At 36.9% G+C, this 27,356-nt stretch overlaps 1 long non-coding RNA gene across 2 annotated transcripts in view; it reads left to right on the top strand.

Moving 5' to 3' along the window:
* Positions 1-460: 460 nt before the first annotated feature.
* LOC102165678 (uncharacterized) overlaps positions 461-27,356 on the top strand; it is a 95,556-nt gene continuing 68,660 nt past the window's right edge. For both annotated transcript variants that reach the window (XR_002340729.2, XR_309283.4), the window contains exon 1: positions 461-569. This is a non-coding gene — a long non-coding RNA (uncharacterized LOC102165678). The remainder of the gene's footprint in view (positions 570-27,356) is intronic.

The following is a 27,356-nucleotide window of genomic DNA, read 5'->3' as shown; positions in this document are numbered from 1 at the left end:
CTTAGGTTGCTCCAGGGATCACCTGTGTCCTGATGCACTCTCCCACCCAGGCAGGCATCTGCTGTACACCTAGGCCTGTTACTCCAAGTCCCCTTAGCAAACATTTCCCAGGCCAAGTCTCCTGAGCTCTGATCCCTGGGCACTCTCCAAAGGCTTTCTGGAAGCTGGGGAGGTTGGAGAGCGACCTGAGGGTCAGCCAAGGGTCAGCTCCTCGCCAGGGCTGGGTTGTGGTAATTTCCCTGCCTTCAATCCCGGTTTGGCCCAGTTTGGCTTCTCCAGGGCGATCACCCCAGCAGGCATGTTGTTGTAGGGGACACGATGGGTTTTGGACAGTTAGAGTAGGTTCTCTGCTTCAGGTCGGGTTAAATGTCCTGAGGCCGGAGATTCCAGGCGTGGCCTCCCCATGCGCTTCCGCCAGGTGGCGCCGCACTATATAAATGAAGCGCTGCGGCTTCCCCGCAGCTGCGGCTGGGCCCTGGGAGTGGCTGGGGAGGACAGAGGCGGCTTGCTTGGGTCCGCGGCGGCATGGGCCCTGATTCCACTGTCTCCAGCACGGCAGTGGCTAGGAGGTACTTGAACTTTTATTTTGTTACTTTATCTATCCTCTTCCGGGTCCTCTTGACCTCTGCTCCCAGGAAATCTTCAGGCAGAGAGAGTAACGCAGGGCTAGCAGGCCAGCTCCAAGGTTGGCTGGTTTGGGGGAATGGGAGTGGGGAGGGGGGATGGCTTTGGCAGCTTTTTTAAGGAATCATTCCCCAAGCAACACTTGCTTAAGCTCTTCAAGGTCGGGTTTTCAAAATTCCTAATCTGAACTGGCATTTAGAACACCAGGAGCCAAAACAGGAACTGAAACTATCATCCAAACTCGTGGGCAGCTTCTCAAGGACAGTACTTTAAGAAGCACTGAACTGGTGGTAGGCCACTAACTCCTTTCAGATGTTTGGACCTAGCTTTTCTCTTAGGCGTGCCTGTAGATAGGATTTCTAAATGCCCCTGGATGCGCTCACACCTCCTTGGCAATGTTCACTGGCCCTTCATCCATGGCACAGCCCCTAGCCACCTTCCTGCCACATGCCAAAGGTGAAGGCATCCAATCCAGGGACAGCTCAGATAATAAAACACACAGAATGAGAGGGAATGGAAAGGGTTCCTCTGGAGCTCCCTACTTGCTGGATATCCCATGTGCTCCCAGTTATAATTAGTAGCAAATGTGTTGGGGCTGGCAGCTGACAAAATCAATACTCACAGATGTTGATAGAAAGGAAAGGTACCTGTAATCAGTTCTGGGGAGATGGTGGACTCAACATCCCCTCAAAACCATGTCAGAAGATTCTACTGGGCCATGAAAACTTTTAAAGGGAAACAGGGAAAGAATCTCAGTTAATCATTGAGATAGGGAGTCAGATTTGTTGGCCATCCCCCACTGTGTGTAGGCTTGTTAACTCCTTGGATCTTCCTTTAGATGTTATCTTGTTCACAAGGTTTGGCCACAGTTTGGGAAATTACTGAAGGGGAAGCTAGGGAAGAGATCTGGTTATTTGTAAATTACTTACTCTTCATTTCTACTTGTTCCATCTATGGAAAGAACCAAGTTAGGCAAGGTATTGTGTGATTAAAAGATTTGAAAGGTGTGCCTGGGCCGGAGATGAATAGAACATGGGGATGCCTCGTTTAAAAGCTAGTTACAATAGAGCTTTGCTAAAGTGACAAGTAAAGGGGCTTCCTGCTAAGGGCAGTTTCCTGTAAAGAGCTGCTTACAGGTGTACTACAGCATCAAGGAGTGTAAGTGAATTGACTGGTCTTGGAATCCACCACTCTGCAAGTTCTTTGAAAGAGATTTTTTTCATTGGGAGGTAAGGTGGGGGTGAGGGAGGGGTGGCCTTACATCTGGAAGCTGGAAAACTGGCTCTTGGGAAGTAGGGATTGGGGAGGAATAGTGTGCTGTCTGAGGTGGAATTCTGAAATAGATAAAGCCCAAACACCTGCTCACCTTAACTCTGGAAGTCAAGGGAGGGAAAACTTTCTAAGAATCCCCAACGCAATGGCAATACACATACCGCACTCTCACAGATCTCCTTTTCACGTAAGTTCTCCATTATTCTTTTTTATTTTTAAATTTTTTTGAATTAAAAGTATAGTTGATTTACAGCATTTTATTAGTTTCAGGTTACAACATCGTAATTCGATATTTTTATAGATTATACTCTATTTAAAGTTATTATGACAATGGCGATATTTCCCTGTGCTGTACAATATATCCTTGTTGTTTATTTATTTATACATAGTAGTGTCTCTTTTTTGACTTTTATTTTTATTGTTGATTTACAATGTTCTGTCAGTTTCTGCAAGTGACCCATGTATACATATATATATATATACACACATTCTTCTTATCATAATATCTTCCATCACAAACAAGTGATTATAAGTGCTTGGATATAATTTCTCATGCTATACAGCAAGACCTCATTACTTATCCATTCCAAATGCAATAGTTTGCATCTACTAACCCCAAACTCCCAGTCCATCCCACTCCCTCCCCGTCTCCCTCAGCAACCACAAGTCTGTTCTCTATGTCCATGAGTTTGTTTCTGTTCTGTAGATAGGTTCATTTGTGCCATATTTTAGATTCCACATATACGTGGTATCACATGGTATTTGTTTTTCTGAGTTCACTTAGTATGAGAATCTTTAGTTGCATTCATTTTACTGCAAATGGCATTATTTTATTCTTTTTATGGCTGAGTAGTGTTCCATTGTGTGTATATACCACATCTTCTTAATCTATACATTTATTAATGGACATTTAGGTGGTTTCTATGTTTTGGTTATTGTGAATAGTGCTGCCATGAACATATGGGTGCATATATTTTTGAATTGTTTTGTCCGGATATATGCCCAGGAGTGGGATTGCTGGATCATATGTTAGTTCTATATTTAGTTTTCTGAGGAACTTCCATACTGTTTTCCATGGTGGTTGTACCAATTTACATTCCCATCAACAGTGTAGGATGGTTCCCTTTTCTCCACACCCTGTCCAGCATTTATTATTTGTAGACTTATTAGTGATGGCCATTCTGACTGGTGTGAGGTGGTACCCGATTGTAGTTTTGATTTGTTTTGTCTAAAATCTTCAAATAATAACTCTGATGTGACCCATCAGTGGAGGCACACTCATTTCAGAAAATGACTGAAAAATGATCTTTCCCTCCTCTAGAAAGAGCACCCTTTCTCCACCCAGCCACATGTAACTCACCACATTTTTCTGGCTTTGTGAGGTTGTCTTTAAGAAGTGAGCAAGAGTTTATGTGTGAGTAGACATTTCTTCAGACAGACACCTTTTGCTTTTTAGCTTAATTCAACTGACCACTGCAGTGTGTTCATTCCCTAAATTCTCAAATGACACTATTTCGACATTTAGTTGGCACAGGAAAGTTAATGCAAATTTCTCCCACACAGAGGAGCAATATAACATAGATCAAATACAGGATATATCATTGATTGTCAGAGCCATTTCAAGTCTATTCACCATTAAATAAAATGTTGCCTATAAAAATATATTATTTTTTAGAAGGGATCTATAGGATTCACCAGATTGCCAAAATGGTCCATTGCTCAAGAAAAAGATAAGAATTTTTGGTTACATCCAAGTAATATATCTCTTTGGTAACACTGAAAATGTCACAGAGAATACAAAGAAAGGACAGTGCATAGTAGAGACTTACCTCATTCTGTCTCCATGGAATAGACATTAGATTCACTTAGTGTCCTCCTTTAAAAAAGACTGATATGAGTCCCACCTCATAGATTTGATTGAATTGTTCTGAGAAGCAGCTTGAACTTGAGATTTTTTTTAATAGTTCCCAGGAAATTCTGAAGGGCAATAAATGTTGTTAAGACTTAATCTAGGGAGTTCCCATCGTGGCGTAGCAGAAATGAATCCAACTAGGAACCATGAGGTTGTGGGTTCAATCCCTGGCCTTGCTCAGTGGGTTGATGATCTGGCGTTGCTATGAGCTGTGGTGTAGGGTGCAGACGTGGCTCGGATCCCGCGTTGCTGTGGCTCTGGCATAGGCCGGCGGCTACAGCTCCGATTCGACCCCTAGCCTGGGAACCTCCATATGCTGCGGAAGCGGCCCTAGAAATGGCAAAAAAAAAAAAAAAAAAAAAAAGACTTAATCTAAAGGAAACATGATGGCCAAATATTGAACACTAGCAATTTTTTTTTTTATTGTAAGTGGGGCTTTGGATATACATATATATATATGGGGCGTGAGGAGGAGTGTGGTTGTAGGTCTTAATAAGAACAGTTTAAGATCATTTTAGGTGTAAACAGTAGAAGTATAGTACATAGTTTTTCACTTACTTTCAAATGCTCTTAAACTTCCAAAGGCTTTGCATGTGGGAAAATAAAATTTTAAGGTAAAGATTACCTATTAGTATTAAAATATCCCTTTAAAAATAAAATAACGATGTGACTATAGCACCCAGATGAATTATATTTTAATGGATGTAGAGTCAGCTCTTGACAATATAATAATAATCTATTTAATTTGACAGGCTCCTATGAGGAGAAAGTACCAAAATGGGTATAAATAGATGGATGAATAGATGGACAGATAAATAGATAAATATTTATTTCACAAGCTGGCACGTTTCTTACAATTGAGCTTGCAATGAAGCTGCAATGAAGTCAGCAGATGAACACATTTTAAAATATTAATGTGTTAATAACAGCTATAATGAGATTCATCTCTAGTTGTCTTAATGAACCTTATGAAGAACAAAAGCCTTGATGAAAAATATGAAACTTTTTTTCCTCTTAATTTGAAAGATTCCCTAGAATGTGAGCAGAACTCTTTTGAAGGATGATGGGACAATATTGCATTGGCTATTACAAGATACATGATACCCTACTCTCTACTGATATACATCTAAAATGTACGGAATATGTATTTCAGTGCTATTAAAAGAGTCTTAAATTTTCCAGTTTGCTGGCTCTATGACCTTGGGCAAATTAGAATCCAGATGTAATTTTTATCCATTAGAGGAATATTCCAAGGGTGAATGTACAAAAAAAAAAAAAAAAAGAGTAAGAATGTTAAGAAAAGTACAAGGCACTGAGAAAAAAGGGACATGAATATTGAATAAGCATGCATGTGTGCAATGTGACATGCTCTTCCTTAATTTAATTTTAAAATCCATTAAGGCTTGTTGAGAAATGTTTGTCAAGTGTTTGAACTCTTTGGCAGTTGACATTACGTAAACACAAGAGAGGATTTTGATATAGAAAGGATACTATAAATTCCATACTCAGGTTATGACATTTTATGAAATCATTGTTCACCTCTGGGTTAAAAATAAATTAACAAATAATATAAATATTTTTATTCTATAACATTTTTCATTTAGGTAACAGAAATATCTCAATTCATAATAAATAATTTACATAATTAAAAAAAGAACCTTTTGAATCTTCACCTAAGAGCATTTTCACTCAAGTACTAGAGTGTTCTTATTTATAGACTTTTTGTTGCAGGTTAAACAAAGAATAATTTGTATGGAACAGGAAGGCCATAAAAAGCTCAGTTTTGCAAATGAAAACACTTGGAAAAAATGTTTTATTTGGCATTTTGCTATGCCTTAGTTCATTTTGAATTTTACTCTCAAAAGTTCATGCTGTTCCTTTGCTTTTGTCCTTGGGTTACATGCCTACATTATATGTGTTGCTCATGCTATCTGCCACTCTGATACACTTTTCTAATGGAAGCTGCTCCACTCAAAGTCTTTGATGCCTATACAGGCATCATTTATATGTTCTCCTTACACTCATCCCATCCTGGCCAGAGCCAATTGGACTAAGAAAGGTCTATTAACTCAAGAGCTGACAAATCCATTTTGTGGTGTGGCTCAACTATAAAAGGTCACATAGCCTATTTTGGAAACTTGAACAACAACAACAACAACAAAACAGACAGAAGCTGCAAGTTAATAATAAAATAAGTAAATAGTTATGAGGTAACAAAAGTGGAGTACCATGAGGCGAAATTAAAAAAAAAAAAAGTAAGGCATTCCCATTGTGGCTCAGTGGGTTAAGAATCCGACATAGTGTACATGAGGATGTGGGTTCAATCCCTGGCCTCGCTCAGTGGGTTAAGGATCTGGCATTGCCACAAGCTGTGGCATAGGTCACAGATTTGGCTTGGATCTGTGTGGCTGTGGCTGTGGCCTAGGCTTTTAGCTGCAGCTCCAATTCAACCCCTAGTCTGAGAACTTCCATATGCAGCAGGTGCAGCTGTAAAAAGAAAAAAAATTAAAAAATTAAAAATGTAGGGAAATACAAATTATGAATTACTAAAGAAGGCCAATTGGTAGTGTGAAATAGAAAGGCAGATATGTAGAGTGTAGTTGAAAAAGATTACTACTAGAACATCACAGTGAAACTCCATGATAACTACTGAGTTTTTTTTATAAAGATGCATTAATTTGGAACCAGACTCTAGCTCAAATCTAGAAATCACTTGAAAGCCAAATACTGTAAAGGCTCATTACCTTGGATTTTTATAAAATGCCCCTTAATTCATAATCATTCTCCTAATAGCTCTCTTTGTACTAACTTGATTCTATCTATATTATTTGCAATGAAAAGAATGAAAGACAAAAGCACTCTTTTTCTTCCATTTGCATCATTTCACATGGGATACAGATGGTATGCCACTAGTGTGTGTGCACACACGCAAAATTATAAGTGTTCATTTGCTTATTCCAGACATTTATGGAGCGGATGCAGCATGCTTTACTATGGAGTAATTTGGCCTCCAAAGTATCTAGAAAGGATATATCCTACTAATAACACAGTCTAAACACAAAAAAATATTGTCAGATTTGAACTCCTGAACCACTCTGCTCTTTGATATTCTGGGATTAGCAAAATGAGAAAATTTGATGATTAAAATTGAGAAAATGCAATTCTAAACATGTAAAACAGTTTTTATAAAAGTAGGTATTTTTTTTTAATTTTTTTATTTTTATTTTTCTTTTATTTTCCCACTGTACAGCAAGGGGGTCAGGTTATCCTTACATGTATACATTACAATTACAGTTTTTCCCCCACCATTTCTTCTGTTGCAACATGAGTATCTAGACATAGTTCTCAATGCTATTCAGCGGGATCTCCTTGTAAATCTATTCTAGGTTGTGTCTGATAAGCCCAAGCTCCCGATCCCTCCCACTCCCTCCCCCTCCCATCAGGCAACCACAAGTCTCTTCTCCAAGTCCATGATTTTCTCTTCTGAGGAGATGTTCATTTGTGCTGGATATTAGATTCCAGTTATAAGTGATATCATATGGTATTTGTCTTTGTCTTTCTGGCTCATTTCACTCAGGATGAGATTCTCTAGTTCCATCCATGTTGCTGCAAATGGCATTATGTCATCCTTTTTTATGGCTGAGTAGTATTCCATTGTGTATATATACCACATCTTCCGAATCCAATCCTCTGTCGATGGACATTTGGATTGTTTCCATGTCCTGGCTATTGTGAATAGTGCTGCAATGAACATGCGGGTGCATGTGTCTCTTTTAAGTAGAGCTTTGTCCGGATAGATGCCCAAGAGTGGGATTGCGGGGTCATATGGAAGTTCTATGGATAGATTTCTAAGGTATCTCCAAACTGTTCTCCATAGTGGCTGTACCAGTTTACATTCCCACCAGCAGTGCAGGAGGGTTCCCTTTTCTCCACAGCCCCTCCAGCACTTGTTATTTGTGGATTTATGAATGATGGCCATTCTGACTGGTGTGAGGTGATATCTCATGGTAGTTTTGATTTGCATTTCTCTTATAATCAGTGATGTTGAGCATTTTTTCATGTGTTTGTTGGCCATCTGTGTATCTTCTTTGGAGAAATGTCTATTCAGGTCTTTTGCCCATTTTTCCTTGATTGATTGGTTTTTTTGCTGTTGAGTTGTATAAGTTGCTTATATATTCTAGAGATTAAGCCCTTGTCAGTTGCATCATTTGAAACTATTTGCTCCCATTCTGAAAGTTGTCTTTTTGTTTTCTTTTGGGTTTCCTTTGCTGTGCAAAAGCTTTTCAGTTTGATGAGGTCCCATGGGTTTATTTTTGCTCTAATTTCTATTGCTTTGGGAGACTGACCTGAGAAAAGATTCATGATGTTGATGTCAGAGAGTGTTTTGCCTATGTTTTCTTCTAGGAGTTTGATGGTGTCCTGTCGTATATTTAAGTCTTTCAGCCATTTGGAGTTTATTTTTGTGCATGGTGTGAGGGTGTGTTCTCGTTTCATTGCTTTGCATGCAGCTGTCCAGGTTTCCCAGCAATGCTTGCTGAATAGACTGTTTTTTTCCCATTTTATGTTCTTGCCTCCCTTGTCAAAGCTTAATTGACCATAGGTGTCAGGGTTTATTTCCGGGTTCTCTATTCTGTTCCATTGGTCTGTCTGTCTGTTTTGATACCAGTACCACACTGTTTTGATGACTGTGGCTTTGTAGTATTTCTTGAAGTCTGGGAGAGTTATGCCTCCTGCTTGGTTTTTGTTTCTCAGGATTGCTTTGGCGATGCTGGGTCTTTTGTGGTTCCATATAAATGTTTGGATTGTTTGTTCTAGTTCTGTGAAAAATGTCATGGGTAATTTGGTAGGGATTGCATTGAATCTGTAGATTGCTTTGGGTAGTCTGGCCATTTTCACAATATTGATTTTTCCAATCCAGGAACATGGAATATCTTTCCATTTCTTTACATCTTCTTTGATTTCTTTAATTAAGGTTTTATAGTTCTCGGCATATAAGTCCTTTACCTCTTTGGTCAGGTGTATTCCGAGGTATTTGATTTTGTGAGGTACAATTTTAAAAGGTATCGTATTTTTGTATTCCTTTTCTAATGTTTCATTGCTGGTATACAGAAATGCAACTGACTTCTGAATGTTAATCTTATATCCTGCTACTTTGCTGAATTGATTAATCAGCTCAAGTAGTTTTTGGGTTGAGTCCTTAGGGTTTTCTAGGTATAGAATCATGTCATCTGCATACAGTGACAGTTTGATCTCTTCTCTTCCTATATGGATGCCTTTTATTTCTTTGGTTTCTCTAATTGCTGTGGCTAAGACTTCCAAAACTACGTTGAAGAGCAGTGGTGAGAGTGGGCATCCCTGTCTTGTTCCAGTTTTGAGTGAGAAGGCTTTCAGTTTTTCCCCATTGAGGATTATATTTGCTGTGGGTTTATCATAAATGGCTTTGATTATATTCAGGAATGTTCCCTCTATACCCACTTTGGCGAGGGTCTTGATCATGAATGGATGTTGGACTTTGTCAAATGCTAAAAGTAGGTATTGAAGAGAAATTTGGTAATCTAATGAAAGTAACTACCAGCAATTTACAGCAAACTATACTCTCAATAGTATAAAATCGTAGGGATATTTATGAGTAGATTTAAGAGTAGAAACTTAAATCCCAGGTTGTCATAACTTCTGAACCAAAAACTAAAGCTAAATTTTACACAGTAGAAATTGCTAATCACTGAATGTTATATATGAAAATTTTGATATAAAAAAATTGCCATTTACACTTTCAAAAATCCTTGAAATTCTATTGTAGTCTCAATATTTAAGTGCATATACAAGGCCCTTGGTAAAAACTGTATGACTTCAACTAAGTTAACTCTATACAAAATCAATGATTTTTTCATATTATATCCTTACATTTAATACTTGCTTATGTTTCATTATAACAATAAAGGGAGTAAAACTAATGTATTAAATTTTAGATGTTAATCTAGGAAAAGAAAACCCTATTATTACATGAATAAGTGATTCTTATTTAAAGCTGAAGTAATGATATTTTAATATACCTGTTAGAATTTTAAAAATCAATGTTGTTTGGCATTCCCATTGTGGCTCAGCAGTTAACGAACCTGACTAGCATCAATGAGAATGCACCTTAGATCCCTGGACTCATTAAGTGGGTTAAGGATCCAGTGTTGCCATGAGCTGTGGTGGAGGTCGCAGATGCAGCTCGGATCTGGTGTTGCTGTGGCTGTGGTGCAGGCCGGCGGCTACAGCTCCAATTCGACCCCTAGCCTGGGAGCCTCCATATGCCTCAGGTGCAGCCCTAAAAAGACCAAAAAGACAAAAAACCAACAGCAAAAAACAAAACAAAACAAAACAAAAAAAACAATGTTGGGTAAAAGTTTTATTTCTATGAAAACTGTAGAAGCGCTTGGTCATCTTTTTATAATTTGTCTTCATGATTCCTCTTTGGAATTTAAAAAGCTACTTTGAAGGGATAAAACAAGAAATGCATTGCTGGTGGCAGATTCATAACAACAATCACAGAAGAAAGATATAGCAGATCAAAGAAGAAGAATGGCTCATTCATAATATATGAAATGGAATAAAGTTGTCCTGAATTGAGCATTTGCTCACAAACCTTAGTCTGGGCTCAGTAATAAACAGAATGTATTTTCATCTTAATATGTTGACTCATTAAAATGCCCCACACAATGTTTCTTGAAGTTTTACTTTTATATAAAATAAAAATCAGTTTTCTATGATCATAACTACAGTTTAAAGAATTAACTTTATAAATTAGTAATTCTCCAGATAATTCTATTGATTCCTAACTTTGGAAAATTTTGTTGTGTCATGTATTTTTAATCATAAATAGAATCAAACTAAATGATTTAATTGCAATAACCCCAAGAGGTTAAAAATACACAGTGAATTTTCTTAATCTTCACTGTAGTATACCCTTCTCTTTCCATAAATGTGCTACTTGAAGTCCTTAAGCTTCTGGTAATCTGTTGTAAAAGTAATAAAACACTAATACAGCAAATGCTAGAGCCTAGGCCTAAAGAGAGACCTTGCCACTTCTGCAGTCACCCTCTTCAAGTTCAGAGGTACTATAAAAACAATATAAACCATTTATTAACGAAACTGTCTTTCTCCCAATGTATGTTCTTGCCTCCTTTGTCATAGATTGACTACAGGTATGTCAATTTATTTTTAGGCTCTCTATTCTTTTTCATTGAGCTATCAGTCTGTTTTTGTGCCAGACCCCTACTGTTTTTATTACTATAGCTTTGTAATATGATTTGAAATCAGGGTGCATGATAGCTCCAGTTTTGTTCTTCTTTATCAAGATTGCTTTGGATATTTGGAGTCTTTTGTGGTTCCATACATATTTTAGGATTATTAGTTCTAGTTCTGTGAAAAAATGCCACTGGAATTTTGATAGGGATTGCATTGACTCTGTAGATTGCTCTGGGTATATGGATCCTTTAACAATATTGATTCTTCAAATTCATGATCACAGTGTATCTTTCCACTTAGTTTTATCATCTTCAATTTCTTTCATCAATGTCTTAGAGTTTTCAAAGTGCAGGTCTTTCGTATCATTGGTTAAAATTATTCCTGGGTATTTTATTCTTTGTGACACATTTGTAAATAGGATTTTTTCTTAATTTCTTTTTCTGATAGTTTGTTAATACTGTATAGAAATGCCACAGATTTTTGTATATTATTTTTTTATTCTGCAACTTTAAAGAGTTGGTTTATCTTTTTTTTTTTCTGGTGGAATCTGAGATTTTCTATGTATAGTATTGTGCCATCTGCAAATAGGGAAAGTTTTACTTCTTCCTTTCCAATTTGGATGCATTTTCTTTCTTATTTTGACTAATTGTTCTGGCTAAGATTTCCAAGACCATGTTGAATGAAAGTGGTGAGAGTGGGCATCCCTGTTGTGTGCCTAATCTTAGAGGAAAAACTTTCAGTTTTCACAATTGAGTATGATATTTGTTGTGCTTTTGTCATATATAGCCTTTATTATATTCAGACATGTTCCCTCTATATTAACTTTGTTGAGAGTTTATATCATAAATGGATGTTGAGTTTTGTCAAATTCTTTTTCCTACATCTATCGAGATGATCATGTGGTTTTTATCTCTTATTTTTTTAATGTGGTATGTCATGTTAATTGATTTGCAGATGCTAAACCATTCTTGCATCCCTTGTCTCTTTTGGTGTTCGAAAAATGAGTTTGGAGAAATGAGTTTTTGGAATAATTTGAGAAGGATAGGTGTTAACTCTTTCAAAGTATCTGATAGAATTTCCCTATGAAGCCATATGTTCCTGGACTTTTCATTTGTTGGGAGGTTTTTGATTACTGATTAAATTTCATTACTTGTAAACAGTCTATTCAGACTTCCTCTTTGTTAATGATTCAGTCTTATAAGAGTGTGTTTCTAGGAATTTATGAAGTTCTTCTAGGATGTATAATTTGTTGGCATATAATTGTTCACAGTATTCTTTTATAATCCCTTGTATTTTTTATATTATTATAATTTATCCTCTTTCAATGATGATTTTGTTTGTGGTCTCTTTCTTTTTTTCTTGATGAGTCTGGCTAAAGGTTTATAAGTTTTGCTTATCTTTTCAAATAACCAGCTCTTAGTTTCATTGATCTTTTCTAGTGTTTTTAAAATCCATTGTAATTTATTTACCTCATAGCTCTTGTCTAAAAGGTAAGAAACAAGTGTTGATGAGTACAGTGCTATCTAGAAATTCTGGTTCTGGGTATTTATCCAAAGAAAAACACTACTGTGAAAAGATACATGTACCTCTATGTTTATCGCAGCTATGGAAGCAACCTAAGTTTATCAATTACATCCATCAATTATCTATTGCTATATGAATAGATAAGGAAAATATGGTAAAGATGCACATATACAATGGAATACGAGTTATTCAGATAAAAGGAAATTTTGCCATTTGTAACAGCATGGATGGAATTAGAGTGTATTATGCTAAGTGAACTAAGACAGAGAAAGACAAATACTGTATGATTTCACTCATTAAGTGGAATCTAAAAACAGACAAAACAGAGACTTATAGATACAAAGTACTGGTGCTTGCCAGAGGAGATGGTGGTGTGGTTGGGCAAAATAGTTGAAACGATTATTGCCTTTGGAATGGATAAGCAATGAGATACTGCTGTGTAGCACTGGGAACTATGTCTAGTCACTCGTGATGGAGCATGATAATGTGAGAAAAAAGAATGTATACATGTATGTGTAACCAGGTCACTATGCTGTACAGTAGAAAAAAAATAATGTATTGTGGAAATAAAATCATTATATTAACAAAAAAGAGCAAATAACAAGCCCATGTCCAAAATGTTCAAGTTAATAAAATATTGTTAGTTTGATCCCCATTTAAAAAAAGAATGTATAGCAAAGACCATCTAGTCAATATTGTTATTACTCAATATCATGACAGATAGTAACTGGACTTTTTATGATGATCATTTTGTAATGTTTAAAAATATTTTATCGCTATTTTTTACACCTGAAACTAACACTATATTTTATGTCAATTATAATTCTATTAAATAATTAATTTTAAACCCCAATCCAGCTACCCTGCTAGAGGGATCATTTGGGGAGATTGGCACTGAATGACAACTATTACTAAAATATGGATAGATGATTGAAACTATCTTGGATCATCTAGCTAGAGTCAAGCTCCCAGCTAAGTTCACCTACCTCAGTGATGTGAGCCAACACTACATGCAGTAGAAGTATTATCCAACTGAGTCCAGCAAAGTGACAAAATCATGAGAAATAATAAATTATTGATGTTTTAAGCCATACTATTTAGAATGTTTTTTGATGAGGCATAGGTATAGCAAGCAACTGGAGAAGGAATATCATTCCAGGAAGAGGGAGCAATATGTAGGCTCTTAGCCTAGGATGAACATGATGGAATATGCTTGAAGGATTCAAGGAACAATGAGTGTGACTGGAGTTTATAGGGAGAAGGAGAGATTGATATAAGATAAAGCATGTAAACTAGGAGGGTAACAGATCATGCAGAACCATGCAGATAATATTTGCAGATTTTTACAATTTGGTAGAGGATTTGGCATTGGCTATGACTGCAGCATCAAGATAAATACATCATAAACATATGAAATAAATCACAAAACCCATATGGCAGATTTCAGTTTCTGAGAACATAGTTAACTAACAACATAACCAGAGAAACTGCTAGGCAAAATGTAAAAATATCCATGTAATGCATGAATAAATTACTGATAATGAAATCAAAACACTTAGGGACCAGGAGAAAACAGGCATACAGGTGGGTAAATCAGCACTGAAACTGGAGTTTTCTCTGAGATTTCTTCCAGCCCTTGTTGAATGTAACTGGAATTGTAATAGGGCCTACATACTTGGTAATGAAAAGACAAACCCTATGACTTTCACTAGATCAAAAAGCCTTGGGTAAATCTGGTGTAGTAAAATGCTACAGTGTCATAGAAGGAGAAAGTGTGTGTGTGTGTGTGTGTGTGTGTGTGTGTGTGTGTGTGTGTGTGTGTGTGTGTGTGTGTGTGTTGTGTGTGGAGGAATGCATTAGAGAGAGACAGAGGTACAGAGACAGAGGGAGAGACAATCTTGATAAAAGAAGTTGAATACTTGCTTATATTGGTCTTGGCCCTGAGTGGAGAGGTAGAGGAGAAAACTAAATCCTCCTGTAACCACAATCCTCATGTCAACATGGGGTTTCAATTCACACTATTTGTGTGGCCAGAATGAAAAAATCCTAAATTAAATGTTTGAAGTATTCTAAAATGCCAAGACACTTGGCAACACACAGTCCACATCCTCTCTAGGGGACTGACACAACAAACTGCCACAAATTTCCAAATAACAAAAATTAAAAATAAAAACTTAAAAACTATATAAGAAAACATTTATGAATAACATTTAGCAAAGATAGTGGAAAGGAGTATTAGATCCATAGTTCCTTTAGATTGTAAGGTTGTAGTGAATAGAACATAAAATATGGATGTTAAAGCTGATTAAAACATAGAAAAGTTACTAACATTGTGAAAGCTGAGTAAAGCACTTTCACAAATTTTAAAATAGTTTTGAAAGGGAAACGATAATATTCTTGGAATGAAAAATGAACTCATTTAATTTAGAAAGACAACAGAGGGCTTATAAAGCAAATTAAACGTATGTGATGAGAAAGTTATTAAAAAGAAATATAGTCTGAAGAAAGTATCAAAAACTCAGTACAGTGAGACCAAAAGAAGAAAAAATATGAAAGGAAGTTTAGAATACATGTAAGAGAGTGGTAAATTATGTCATATTTAATCAAGAGTATCAGAAGGGGAAGGAAGAGTATCAAGGAAACATCAAGAGAGAATGACAGAGAATTCCCCAAAATGTATCAACAACACCAATCTAAACAGCCAGAAAGCCAGAGTTCACAAGAAGAATGAAATTAAATAAATCTGTATCACAGTAAAAGTACAAAATACAAAAATAGTATCATTTTAAAAATAGCCAGAGAGAATACTTATAAACTACAAAACTTGACAAGTACACTGACTTCTCAAGAGCAGTAATTGAAGTCAGAAGGCCGTGAAGTAATATCTTTATCAAAATGAAAGACAATAACCTTGTCAAGTTAGAAGTGTCTAGTCATTGAAACTAACTTTCACAAATCAGGATAAATAAAGATATTTTCAGGTAACAAAAACTAAAACTTACTTTTAAGGAACATTCTTCAGGAGGTAATCTTAGAGGAGATTTTAAAGAAATACAGAAGAATAATAAGCAAAAACACCATACAAGTGGGACGTACAAGTGATGATGTCTACTTTTAAGGTTTTAAAAAGTAAATATTGGGCAGTAACATGTAATTTAATATAGGGATTATTGTAATACAGTTATTCCAATGTGTTTTTTCAGGAAAAGTTTAAAGGTGTTGATTAGAGACATTGTTAAGCATATGAAAGTTTTTATGATCATAATTAAAGAGTAGTAATGGTATATACTTAAACAACATACAGTTTAGGGATACACACAGCTGTGATAAGACTATAAAGAAAGGAAAATGAATGAGTTACACAAAACTCCAGACAGTTTTACTCTGATGGGATGAAGGACCCAGGTACACCTCAGACCCAGGTACAAAAGGGTCATAAAAATACTGGCAATATTAGGTTTCTTAGCTGAGTATTGCTTACATGTGTATTTTTAAATTATTGTTTCTAAATTAAAAATCACATATACATGTGAAATACATAACCTGATCCCAAATAAAACATATATAAAATTTACCACGTGTAAAAAAAATACTTTGCAGACTGAGTGATGCATAAATTGTTTCACATTCACTTCCAATTGCAATGTAAATAAGATAGTGTCCATTTCCAGTCACTTCATGCCTTTCTAAAAATTTATAATTTATTAAAATGGAGAACTGGCTGCCATGAGTGTAATCAAAATATAAGTTATTTCCATATCCCTAAAAAGTTTCTTCTTGCCCCTTTGATGTTGATCTCATGACTAGATCCTTATTTCTTACAACCACTGATCTACTTTCTGCCACTGTAATTTTGTCTTTTATAGAATTTATATAAATGAATTCATACAGTATCTTTCCTTTTATATTTGATTTATTTGATGTAGCATAATGTCTTTGACGTCCATCCATACTTTTACTTGTGGTAATATATTCTTTCTTTTGACTAATGTACAATATTCTGTAATATGGATATATCACCTTTTGTTTATGCATTTAACAGATGATGGGCCTTTGAACTGTTTCCATTTAGGAGGGTGTTATAACTATTGCTGCTATATATATTTATGTGTAACTTTTTGTATGGACTTAGGCTTTAATTATCCTGGGACAATAATAATGTGATTTCTTGGTCATATAGTCAATATGTTTAACATGTTATACATATAGTACATATATGTAAAGTATATGTTTAATGGTTTAAGATACTGTGATGTTCTTCAAAGTTACTATACCATTTTGCATACCAATCAACAATGTATGAGAGCTCCAGTTCTACACAGTTATCAACACGAAATATTATAGTCATTTTAGTTTTAGCGATTCTGATTTGGTGCAGTGGTATCTCGTGATTTTAAATATCTCCCTAGTAGCTAGTGAATATATTCTCCTGTGCTTTTTTGATATTTGAATATCTTCTTTTCTGAAGTATGTGTACAAATATTTTCTCATATCCTTGAGGATAGCATGTTCTGTATATATTCTGATTTTCCTTTTAATTTCTTCTTTGACCATTGGTTAGCTATGAGTGTGTTGTTTAATTTCCACATATGTGTGAATTGCCAAATTTCTTTCTTTTATTGGCTTGTATTTCCATTCCACTGTGGTCAGAGGATATATTTTATAATATTTAAATCCTTTAAAATATTTGTTTTATTGTCAAACATATGATCTATCCAGGAAAATGTTCCCTGTGTGCTTGAGAAGGATATATATTCTGCTACTGTTGGGTGGAGTGTTCTTTAGATGTATATTAAGTCTAGTTGATTTATAGTCTTTTTAGAATCTTCTCTGTTTCTTTGTTATCCCGCCTAGTTGTCCTGTCCATTATTGAAAGATAGGTGCTGAAATCTACAATTTTGTTGAGTTGTTTATTTCTCTCCCCATTTCTTTCAGTTTTTGCTTCATGCATTTTGGTGCTTTCTTATTAAGTGCATGCCTATTTATAGTTGTTTTACATTGCTGATGAATTAACCCTTTTATAATTATAAAATGTCCCATTTTACCTCTAGTAACAACCTTTAAAGGCTATTTTTTGTCTCATATTAAAATAGCCAATCCAGGTTTCTTATGATTGCTTTTTCCATGATATATATGTTTCATCCTTTACTCTCAATTTCTTTGTGGCTGTTTCCTCCATTAATGAGGACAGTGATACCTGAATTGCTGTAAGTTATAAGCTTGCAAAAGATGAACAATTATGAATTATTTATGTCATGTAGGAAAATCACAACACAAGGCAAAGGCAGATTGTTAAGTGAGCTATGCATTCCAAATTCCAACAAATGTTTTCAATTTGTTACACAATATTTCATTGCTGCAATACTGAAGAAGTGAGCAGTTTTCAAGAAAAAACAATGCATAAGTACACAAGTTTAGAAAACTATAAGCATTCATTCTCTCCATAACTGTTTTATTGACCTGGATTCCATTAACAATTATAAATGAGTCAGAAGTATAAAGATTATACAGAAATGACCTATGCATTCATATACTTTGTGTGCTAATATTACAAATTGGTGCTTGAGAAGGATCGGTAATGCAAAATATATCCACTATAATTAAAAACTATATTAAATGGGAAAACACAATTCAAATACCTTATTCAGTTAAAATAGTTTTTGTAATAGGTACATGTGTATCACTGGCAAAACAATAAGAACAAACACAAATCATCTTTCTTCACATTTGATTTTTGTATATTCCAAAGTCCCATTCACATACTGTTTTTTTTTTAATCAGCTGCTAAATCAATCATTGGAGTGAACACAGGCAACATGAATACTACTAGTTCTTGCTCCATTCTCTACATAGCATCCAGATTCTTTCCAGATTCCCTATAAAGAACAGGATGGTTGGGTGCATATTCCCCAGAGACAAGTTCCATAAAATAATGTACCAACATCGTTATGTACCCAGCTCAAAGTATGCCCTGAAGTTGTGAAACTGAACATCAAGTTATTTACATAGCCTTCTTTTAAACAATGGGATAATCTGAGTAAAATGTAACCATACATTTGTCCCTGGCAGAGAGCTGATTGATGAAGACAGAAATATATATGCCTAGAGAGCTGAAGCAGCTGAGTGCCACCAATTTCATGATTCCAATCACTGTAGAATCTGAAAATATATTTGTATAACTGTAGTCTCCATGGATATTTATATGTGTCCTAGATTAGAAATGAACAATGGCTGACTCCTGCAGATGTGAATAACAACAAATATATTTGCCTTCCCTGCACGCAATCTTTCTGCCAAGGCTACCATCCATGGACTTACATAACGCCTTATTTACCATGACAGTATTCTAAATAGCATTGCTTGTGATTAAGGAACTCACTTATCAGCAGGATAAGTGTGGCAATTGTACATGCTCATGGAACTCACTGATATTACTATATTTGCCACCATCTTGAAGCAATTATCAATAAAATAATGGAACAACATTTTGAGGACACAATTATAGTGCCAACAAGGTGGCAACATTACAGGGCTGAGGTGGAATTTTCCAGAATGATGTATATGCATTGAATCAGTGTAGAGTATATGCTGCTTTTTTAAAAATCATAGCCAAGAATCAGGGCATGAAAATTGTACCACTCATTATTACCAGACTTTTTGCTTTATGTTCCTATAATCATATGCCCTGCTGTCTAAGAAAATGTCTGTTCCAGTAAGAACAAAACGCTGCCTCTTCCATTATGGAAGCAATCCAACATGATCAATCTACTACTAGGTAGCTGGCTGATACCTTAGGGCATGCTGCCATGTTGAGGACTCAGTTTTGGTCTGCTGCTGGCAGATTGGACATAGCAGTGGCCATAGGCAGGACAGCCTTGGTGCATGGAAGTCCATGTTACCGAATTCATGCATATCCTCCTGAGCCTACCACCATATCTACTTTGTTATTGAGTCCATTAGACAGTGATGGGGTAACTGGAGAAAGATGCTAATTGGTATTCATAGAACAAGTCATGCTATCCACTTGGTTATTAAAATGATCCTCTGCTGAGGTCACCTTTCGGTGAGCATTCACATAGGACACAGATACCTACATTTTTCCCATTCAAAGAGGCATATCCATATACCTTTCCCCAAAGCTTCTTGTCACTAATTTTCTAGTCATATTCTTTTCAAGTCATTCATCATCCAAACAAACCATTGGCCGGAGCCCATGAATTGGTATATATTCACACATATAACTATTTACTTATAAGCAAAGTAAATAATTTAGGTGCACTGATAGAAGTTCTGCCCAATTTGAGGATCATCCTTTACCACTGTCCTTCAGGGATATCCCAGAAAAGTCTATAATGCCAAAACTATCCACTTTAAGGTAGTACTTGTATATCACTAAGAATCATGTGTAAATCATGCTGTAGTCTTCCATCCCCTGCCAGCATGAAACCATTGGTGCAGGCTGGAAGGAAAAAGGCAGTGCAGGAAGAGGAGGAATCATGGGTATTTATTCCATATCTTGCTTGCTTGCTTGCTTCCTTCCTTTCTTTTCTTCTTTCTTTCCTTCCTTCCTTCTTTCCCTCTTTTCTTCTTTTTGCTTTTGAGGGCCACATCTGTGGCATATGGAAGTTCCCTGGCTAGGGGTTGAATTAGAGCTGTAGGTGCTGGCCTATGCCACGGCCATAGCAACATAGGATCTGAGCTGCATTTATGACCAGCACTACAGCTCACGGCAACACTGGATCCTTAACCTACTGAGCAAGGCCAGGGTTCGAACCTACATCCTCATGGGTACTAGTCTGGCTGAGCCACAATTGAAACTTCCTGTCCTATTTTTTTTAATGTGACTTATGTATGACTTCAGGACTTGCTTGGGCCAATCATTTATATGATCTCCATTCAGTGATGGAGTGCTGCTGTACATGTCCAACTTCATGGTTTGATGAGTCAGATAACACCTCGTTCATGATAGGCAGCTAAGTTAGAATGATAACTTGCTGAACCTTGGTTAAACAATTTTTATTAAGGCCCAGTAGCAGGTCAAGAGCTGTTTCTCAAAAGCTGAGTACTTATCCATAGAGTATGGCAGAACTTTGCTCCAAAATTCTGAGAGCTTGTGCCATGATTCATCTATAAGGGCCTGTCAAAGGCTCCAAAGAGCATTCCTATCTGCCACTGCCACTTCAAACACCATTGAATATGTTGGATTATATGGCCCAAGTGGAAAAGCAGCCTGCATAGAAGCACTGACCTGTTGCAGAATCTTCTCTTGTTCTGAGCCCCACTCAAGTCTATCAGCTTTTCAGGTCCCTTGGTAAATGGGCCAAAACAAGTCACCTAAATGGGGAATATGCTGCCTCCAAAATCCAAAGAGGCCACTCTTCATGTGTCTCTTTTTTGGTCACAGGAGGGACCAGAGGCAACAATTACCCTTCACTGTCTTAGTTTGGCCAACTGTAACAATACCATAGACTGTGTGGATTATAAACAAGAGAGTGTTATTTCTCATAGCTCTGGAGGCTGAGAAATCCAAGAGCAAGGTACTGACAGATTCAGTATTTGTTGAAAACCCACTTTCTGGTTCATAGCCAACCATCTTCTCTGTGTATTGTCACACAGGAGAAGGGGCAAGGGAATTCTCTAGGGTCTCTTTTATAAGGACACTAATCCCATTTGTGAAGCTTCTACCCTTATGACCTAATAAGCTTTCAGTGACCTCACTTCCAAATACTGTCACATTGGGGATTAGGTTTCAACATAGGAGTTTTGAAGGGACAAAACATTCAGTATAAAACATCCACCTTGGGAGGGATGTCTCAACATTTCAGTGCTCTTCACTTCTAGCTAGTTCACTGAGCTAAAAAGACTCTGAACTTTTGTTGAACCTATTTTCTACCCTCTAGCATGCAAATATCTTAGCATTAAGTAAATAGTAGCTGCTAATTCTTGACCATTATATCCAATAAGCATAATGCCATCAATGTAATGAATGAGTGTGATATCTTACTGGAGGAAAATGTGACCAAGATCTCCGAAAATTAAATTATGACATATGGCTGGAAAGTTGCTATATCCCTGAAATCAGACATGAAGGTATATTGCTGGTATTACCAGCTGAAAACAAACTGCTTCTGGTGGACTGTATGGACAGGGATGGATAAAAAGGCATTTGCCAAATTAGGAGCTGCAAACCAGATACCAGGGGATATGTTAAGTTGCTCGAGTAATAAAACCACATCTGGTACAGCAGCTGTATTTAGAATCACCACCCAGTAATGCTTGCAATAGCCTACTGTCATTCTATAAGATTCATCTGAATTTTGCATAGGCCAAATAGAGTTGAATGGGGATGTGGTGGGAATGTCTGCCTCTACATCTTTCAAGTATTGAAGGTGGTACTAATCTCCATAATTCCTCCAGGAATGTGGTATTGCATACGGTTCACAATTTTGCTAAGTGGAGGCAGTTCCACTAGCTTCTATTTGGCCTAATCCACCATAATAGCCCTTGTACCCTAAGTCAGGGAATCAGTGTGAGGATTCTGCAAGCTCTTGAGTATATTTATTCCAGTTATGCATCCTGTGGGAAAACAACCTGAGGGTGGGTTTGGGAAGCCACAGGGCCCACTATGAGATGGATCAGAGCTAAAATTTCACTGATCACCTAACTTTCATAATCTCCTACTCTGAATGGTCAACTGTGGTGATGTTTTGTGTCTATTCAAATTAGTGTCCTTTGAGAGCCAGGGTCTTATAAAAGATCTGATTATTTTCCTTTTCGTCAGTGCAGTTACCCTGTACAAAGCCATTGGTTCTTTTGGGGGAGGTGTGTAGAAAAGAGTAAAAGTATAAAATTTTGGAAGGGTACTGGGATCCTTCCCTAAGGGGACCTGGCCTCTCCTTCATTCAAACAGTTCTGGGTATGTAAAATGGCAAAAGATGGGGAATTGACTGATTATCTATAACTCTCTGTTTTTAATGATCCAGTTTAGACTTTTATTTTTTATTTTTTGTATTTTTGCTTTTTAGGGGTGCATCCATGGCATATAGAGTTTCCCAGCCTAGGGGTTGAATCGGAGCTACAGCTGCCAGCCTATGCCACAGCCACAGCAAAGCAGGATCTGAGCTGAGTCTGCAACCTACACCACAGCTCACGGCAATACCAGATCCTTAACTCACTGAGCGAGGCCAGGGATCAAACCCACAACCTCATGGTTCCTAGTCAAATTCATTTCCGCTATACCACCACAGGAACTCCCAGTTTAGACTTTTAACTTCACCTAGAATTTTTCTGCTTATGCAGTTGCAATATTTTAGTAGGCTTCTCTTTCAGTGCTACAGTCACCATGAGTAGCCAACAACATAGGTCTGCATAATTCAGGCTATTCTGAGAATTGCTTTGTCTCTGCTGTCCATTAAATCAACCAGCTTTACCTTGCCTTTGGTGGCTGAGTGATGCCATTTGGCTCTGGCTACCTGGCATCCAGTTACTCCCACTCTATTTAGATTAGCCAATTCAGTGACTGTAATCTCATGAAAAAGTCTTGCCTACACAGAAAGGTAATTACAGAGCTCTTCAAGGATGCTAGGGTTCACCTCAGAAATTTATTTCTGAGAGTTTTGGTGAAAGGTATGTCTTCTGAACCTTTCCTGTGTTGGTGAGTAGATCTTGAGTAACCACACTAATATTCTAATCTCCCTAAGACTTTGTATTATTTCCTCTACATTTAAACAAAGCAGATTTGGCTTTTCTAATTTACTCACTGTAGTCCACCTTTTGGTCTATTCTTCAGCCAATCAATCGGGCCTCTTGGGCCCTTCCTAACTCCCTGAGCTACAGCATTAACTGCAGAATTTCTGCTTAGTGTGCCCATCTCAATAAATTCTGCCTTATCTAATATTAAATTTGTTCCATCATTATCTGCACCTCAATAGCCTATGCAGTCTCAGGCATGTCCCTAATATCTGTCAGTATAAATTAGACAACTCAAGTAGTTTTTTTGGTGTGTAGCCTATATCTTCATGGGTCACAAAGTGTACCTTATCTTTGGGATCTGCTGAAACTTGAGTCTAGCTAGAGGTATAGAAGCAGGGAGAGCTGGTGAGCGTGGGTCCTGAGAAGAATTAGCATTGTATTGCAGGGCATCTGCCTCAAGGGAGGCCATTACAGTTTGCTCAGTCCATGTAATTTAAGGCTAATCCCCTCAGATGGTGGTGGAGAGACCTCTCTCAGTGGGGGTGGACAAGTTGTTCCCACTGGGGTGGGGGAGTCCTCTTCCACTGGAAAAAAAGAGTCATGAATATTTTGGGGCTCAGGGTCCCCAGTTTCATCAGTTTTTTCCCCACATAGCTCCATTCCAAATTAAAAGGTCCAAAGGGTCCAGTTCTTTCCAAATCAGTGTTTTTATTTTAACAATAGAAACCCTGTGAGGTGAGAGTTCAGTTGCATTGTAATTTAGCCAGTCACAGAATGTGATTCTGGTTTTAAATTTTAGCAATCTTAGACCTGAAGCTATAGGCAATAATGGTTTACTTCAGGCACACAAAGATTTCAGATCATTTATGTTATACTTGAGCTTGAAATTTGAATCCCTGAGCTCATCCTTTTTTAAAATTACTAAATAAATTTTATTACATTTATAGTTGTACCACAATCATCATAATTAAATTTTGTAGCATTTCCATCCCAAACACCTGGTGCATCCCCCCACCCCACAACTGTCTCATTTGGAAACCATAAGTTTTTCTGAGTCTGTGGGTCATTATCTGTTCTGCAAAGAAATTCATTGTGTCCTTTTTTTAGATACCACATGTAAGTGATAGAATATGATGTTGGAGTCTCTCTGTCTAACTGATTTCACTTAGCATGATTTTCTAGATCCATCCATGTTGCTTCAAATGCTGTTATTTCTTTTCTTTTAATGGCTGAGTAATATTCCATTGTGTATATGTACCACTTCTTTATCCACTCCTCTGTCAATGGACATTTTTGTTTCCTTGTCTTGGCTATTGTATAGAGTTTTGCAATGAACACTGAGTATATGTATCTTCTCAAGTCATTGTTTTCTCTGGATAGATGCCCAGGAGTGGGATTGCTGGATCAAATGTAATTCTATTTTTAGTTTTCTGAGGCATCTTCATACTGTTTTCCACAGTGGTTGTACCAATTTACATTCCCACCAGCAGTGTAATAGCGTTCCCTTTTCTCTGCACCCACTCTGGCATTTATTGTTTGTAGACTTTTTGATGACAACTATTCTGGCCGGTGTAAGGGGGTACCTTAGAGTGGTTTTGATTTACGTTTCTCTAATAATGAGTGGTGTTGAACATCTTTTCATGTGTTTTTTTTTTTTGCCATCTGTATGTCTTTCTTGGAGAATTGTCTGTTTAGATATTCTGCCTGTTTTTTGATGGGATTGTTTGGTTTTTGGTAATGAGCTGCAGAAGGTGTTTATAAATTTTGGAGATTAATCCCTTGTCAGTCACTTCATTTGCAGATATTATCTCCCATTCTGTGGGTCATATTGTCGTTTTGTTGAGGATTTCCTTTGCTGTGTGGAAACCTTTAAGTTTAATTAAGTCCCATTTGTTTATTTTTTTTTCATTGTCATAACTCTAGGAGGTGAATCTTGAGAAGATATTGCTGTGGTTTATGTCAGAGAGTGGTATGTGTTTTCCTCTAAGAATTTTATAGTATCTGGTCTTATATCTAGGTCTTTAATCATTTTGAGTTTATATTTTTGTATGGTGTTAGGGAGTGTTCTAATTTCATTCTTTTCCATGTGGCTATCCAGTTTTCCCAACCCCACTATTGAAGGGGCTGTCTTTTATCCACTGTATATTCTTGCCTGCTTTGTCATAGATTAGTTGACTGTAGGTGCATGGGTTTAATTCTGGGCTTTCTATCTTATTCCACTGATCTATATATCTGTCTTTGTGCCAGTACCATATGATTTTGATGATTGTAGCTATGTAGTATTCTCTGAGGTCAGGAGGCCTGATTCCTCCAGCTCCATTTTTCTTTCTCAGGGTATCTTTGGCTATTCTGGGTCTTTTGTACTTCCAACAAACTTTAGAATATTTTGTCCTAATTCTGTGAAACATGTCATTGGTAATTTGATAGGGATTGCATTGAATCTGTAGGTTGCCTTGGGTAGTATAGTCATTTTGATAATATTGATCCTTCCAATCCAGAAGCATGGTATGTCGTTCCATCTGTTTGTGTCATCTTTTTATTTTTATTTATTTATTTATTTTTGTCTTTTTGCCATTTCTTGGGCTGCTCCCACAGCATATGGAGGTTATCAGGCTAGGGGTCGAATCAGAGCTGTAGCCACCGGCCTATGCCAGAACCACAGCAATGTGGGATCTGAGCCATGTATGCGACCTACACCACACCTCATGGCAAAACCAGATCCCCAACCCACTGAGCAAGGCCAGGGATTGAACCCGCAACCTCATGGTTCCTAGTCGGATTCGTTAACCACTGAGCCATGATGGGATCTCCATGTGTCATCTTTGATTTCCTTCATCAGCATCTTACACTTTTCAGAGTGCAGGTCTTTTGTTTCTTTAGGTAGGTTTATTCCTAAGTATTTTATTATTTTTGATGCAATGGTAAACAGGATTGCTTTCCTAATTTCTCTTTCTGATCTTTTGTTGTCAGTACATAGAAATGTAGTTGACTTCTGTGTATTAATTTTGTATCCTGCGACTTTGCCAAATTCATTGATGAGCTCTAACAGTTTTATGGTAGCGTCTTTAGGATTTTCTAGGTACAGTATCATGGCATCTGCAAATAGTGATAGTTTTACTTCTTTCTTTCCAATTTGGATTCCTTTTATTTATTTTTTATTTCTGATTGCTGTGGCTAGGACTTATAAAACTGTGTTGAATAGTAGTGGTGAGAGCAGACATCCTTGTCTTGCTTCTGATCTCAGTGGGAATTGTTTCAGCTTTTCACCATTGAGGATGATGTTCACTGTGGGTTTGTCATATATGGCCTCAATTATGTTGAGGTAGGTTCCCTCTATGCCCACTTTCTGAAGGGTTTTTATCAGAAATGGGTGATGGATTTTGTCAAAGGCTTTTTCTGTGTCTACTGAGAGGATCATATAGTTTTTATTCTTCAGTTTGTTAATGTGGTGTATCACACTGATTTGCAGATATTGAAGAATCCTTACATCCCTGGGATAAATCCCACTTGATCATGATGTACAATCCTTTTCATGTATTGTTGGATTCGGTTTTCTGGTATTTTGTTGAAGATTTTTGCATCTATGTTCATCTGTATAATTGGCCTGTAATTTTCTTTTTTTGAGGTATCTTTGTCTGGTTTGGTATCAGGTTGACAGTGGCCTCATAGAATGAGTTTGGGAGTGTCCCTTCCTTTGCGAGTTTTTGGAATAATTTCAGAAGGATAGGTGTTAGCTCTTCTCTAAATGTTTGATAGAATTCGCCTGTGAAGCCATCTGGTCCTGGACTTTTGCTTGTTGGAAGTTTTTTGATCACAGTTTCAATTTCATTACTTGTGACTGGTCTATTCATCTTTTCTACTTCATCTTGGTTTAGTCTTGGAAGATTGTTCTTTTCTAAGAATTTCTCCATTTCTTCTAGGTTTTCCGTTTTATTGGCGTATAGTTGCATATAGTAGTCTCTTATGACCCTTTTTATTTTGGTGATATCCCTTTTCATTTCTAATTTTATTGATTTGAGTCCTCTTTTTTCTTGATAAGTCTGGCTAAGGGTTTATCAATTTTGTTGTTCTTTTCAAAGAACCAGCTTTTTTTTCGTTG

The sequence above is a fragment of the Sus scrofa genome, chromosome X, assembly GCF_054392235.1.
Source record: "Sus scrofa isolate SSC_HxYL_T2T_F1_AM1 chromosome X, Sscrofa_HxYL_maternal_Yorkshire_Landrace_v2.0, whole genome shotgun sequence".
Classification (NCBI taxonomy): Eukaryota; Metazoa; Chordata; class Mammalia; order Artiodactyla; family Suidae; genus Sus; species Sus scrofa.
The sequence above is the reverse complement of the archived record's forward strand: the minus strand, read 5'-3'. Positions and strand labels throughout refer to the sequence as shown.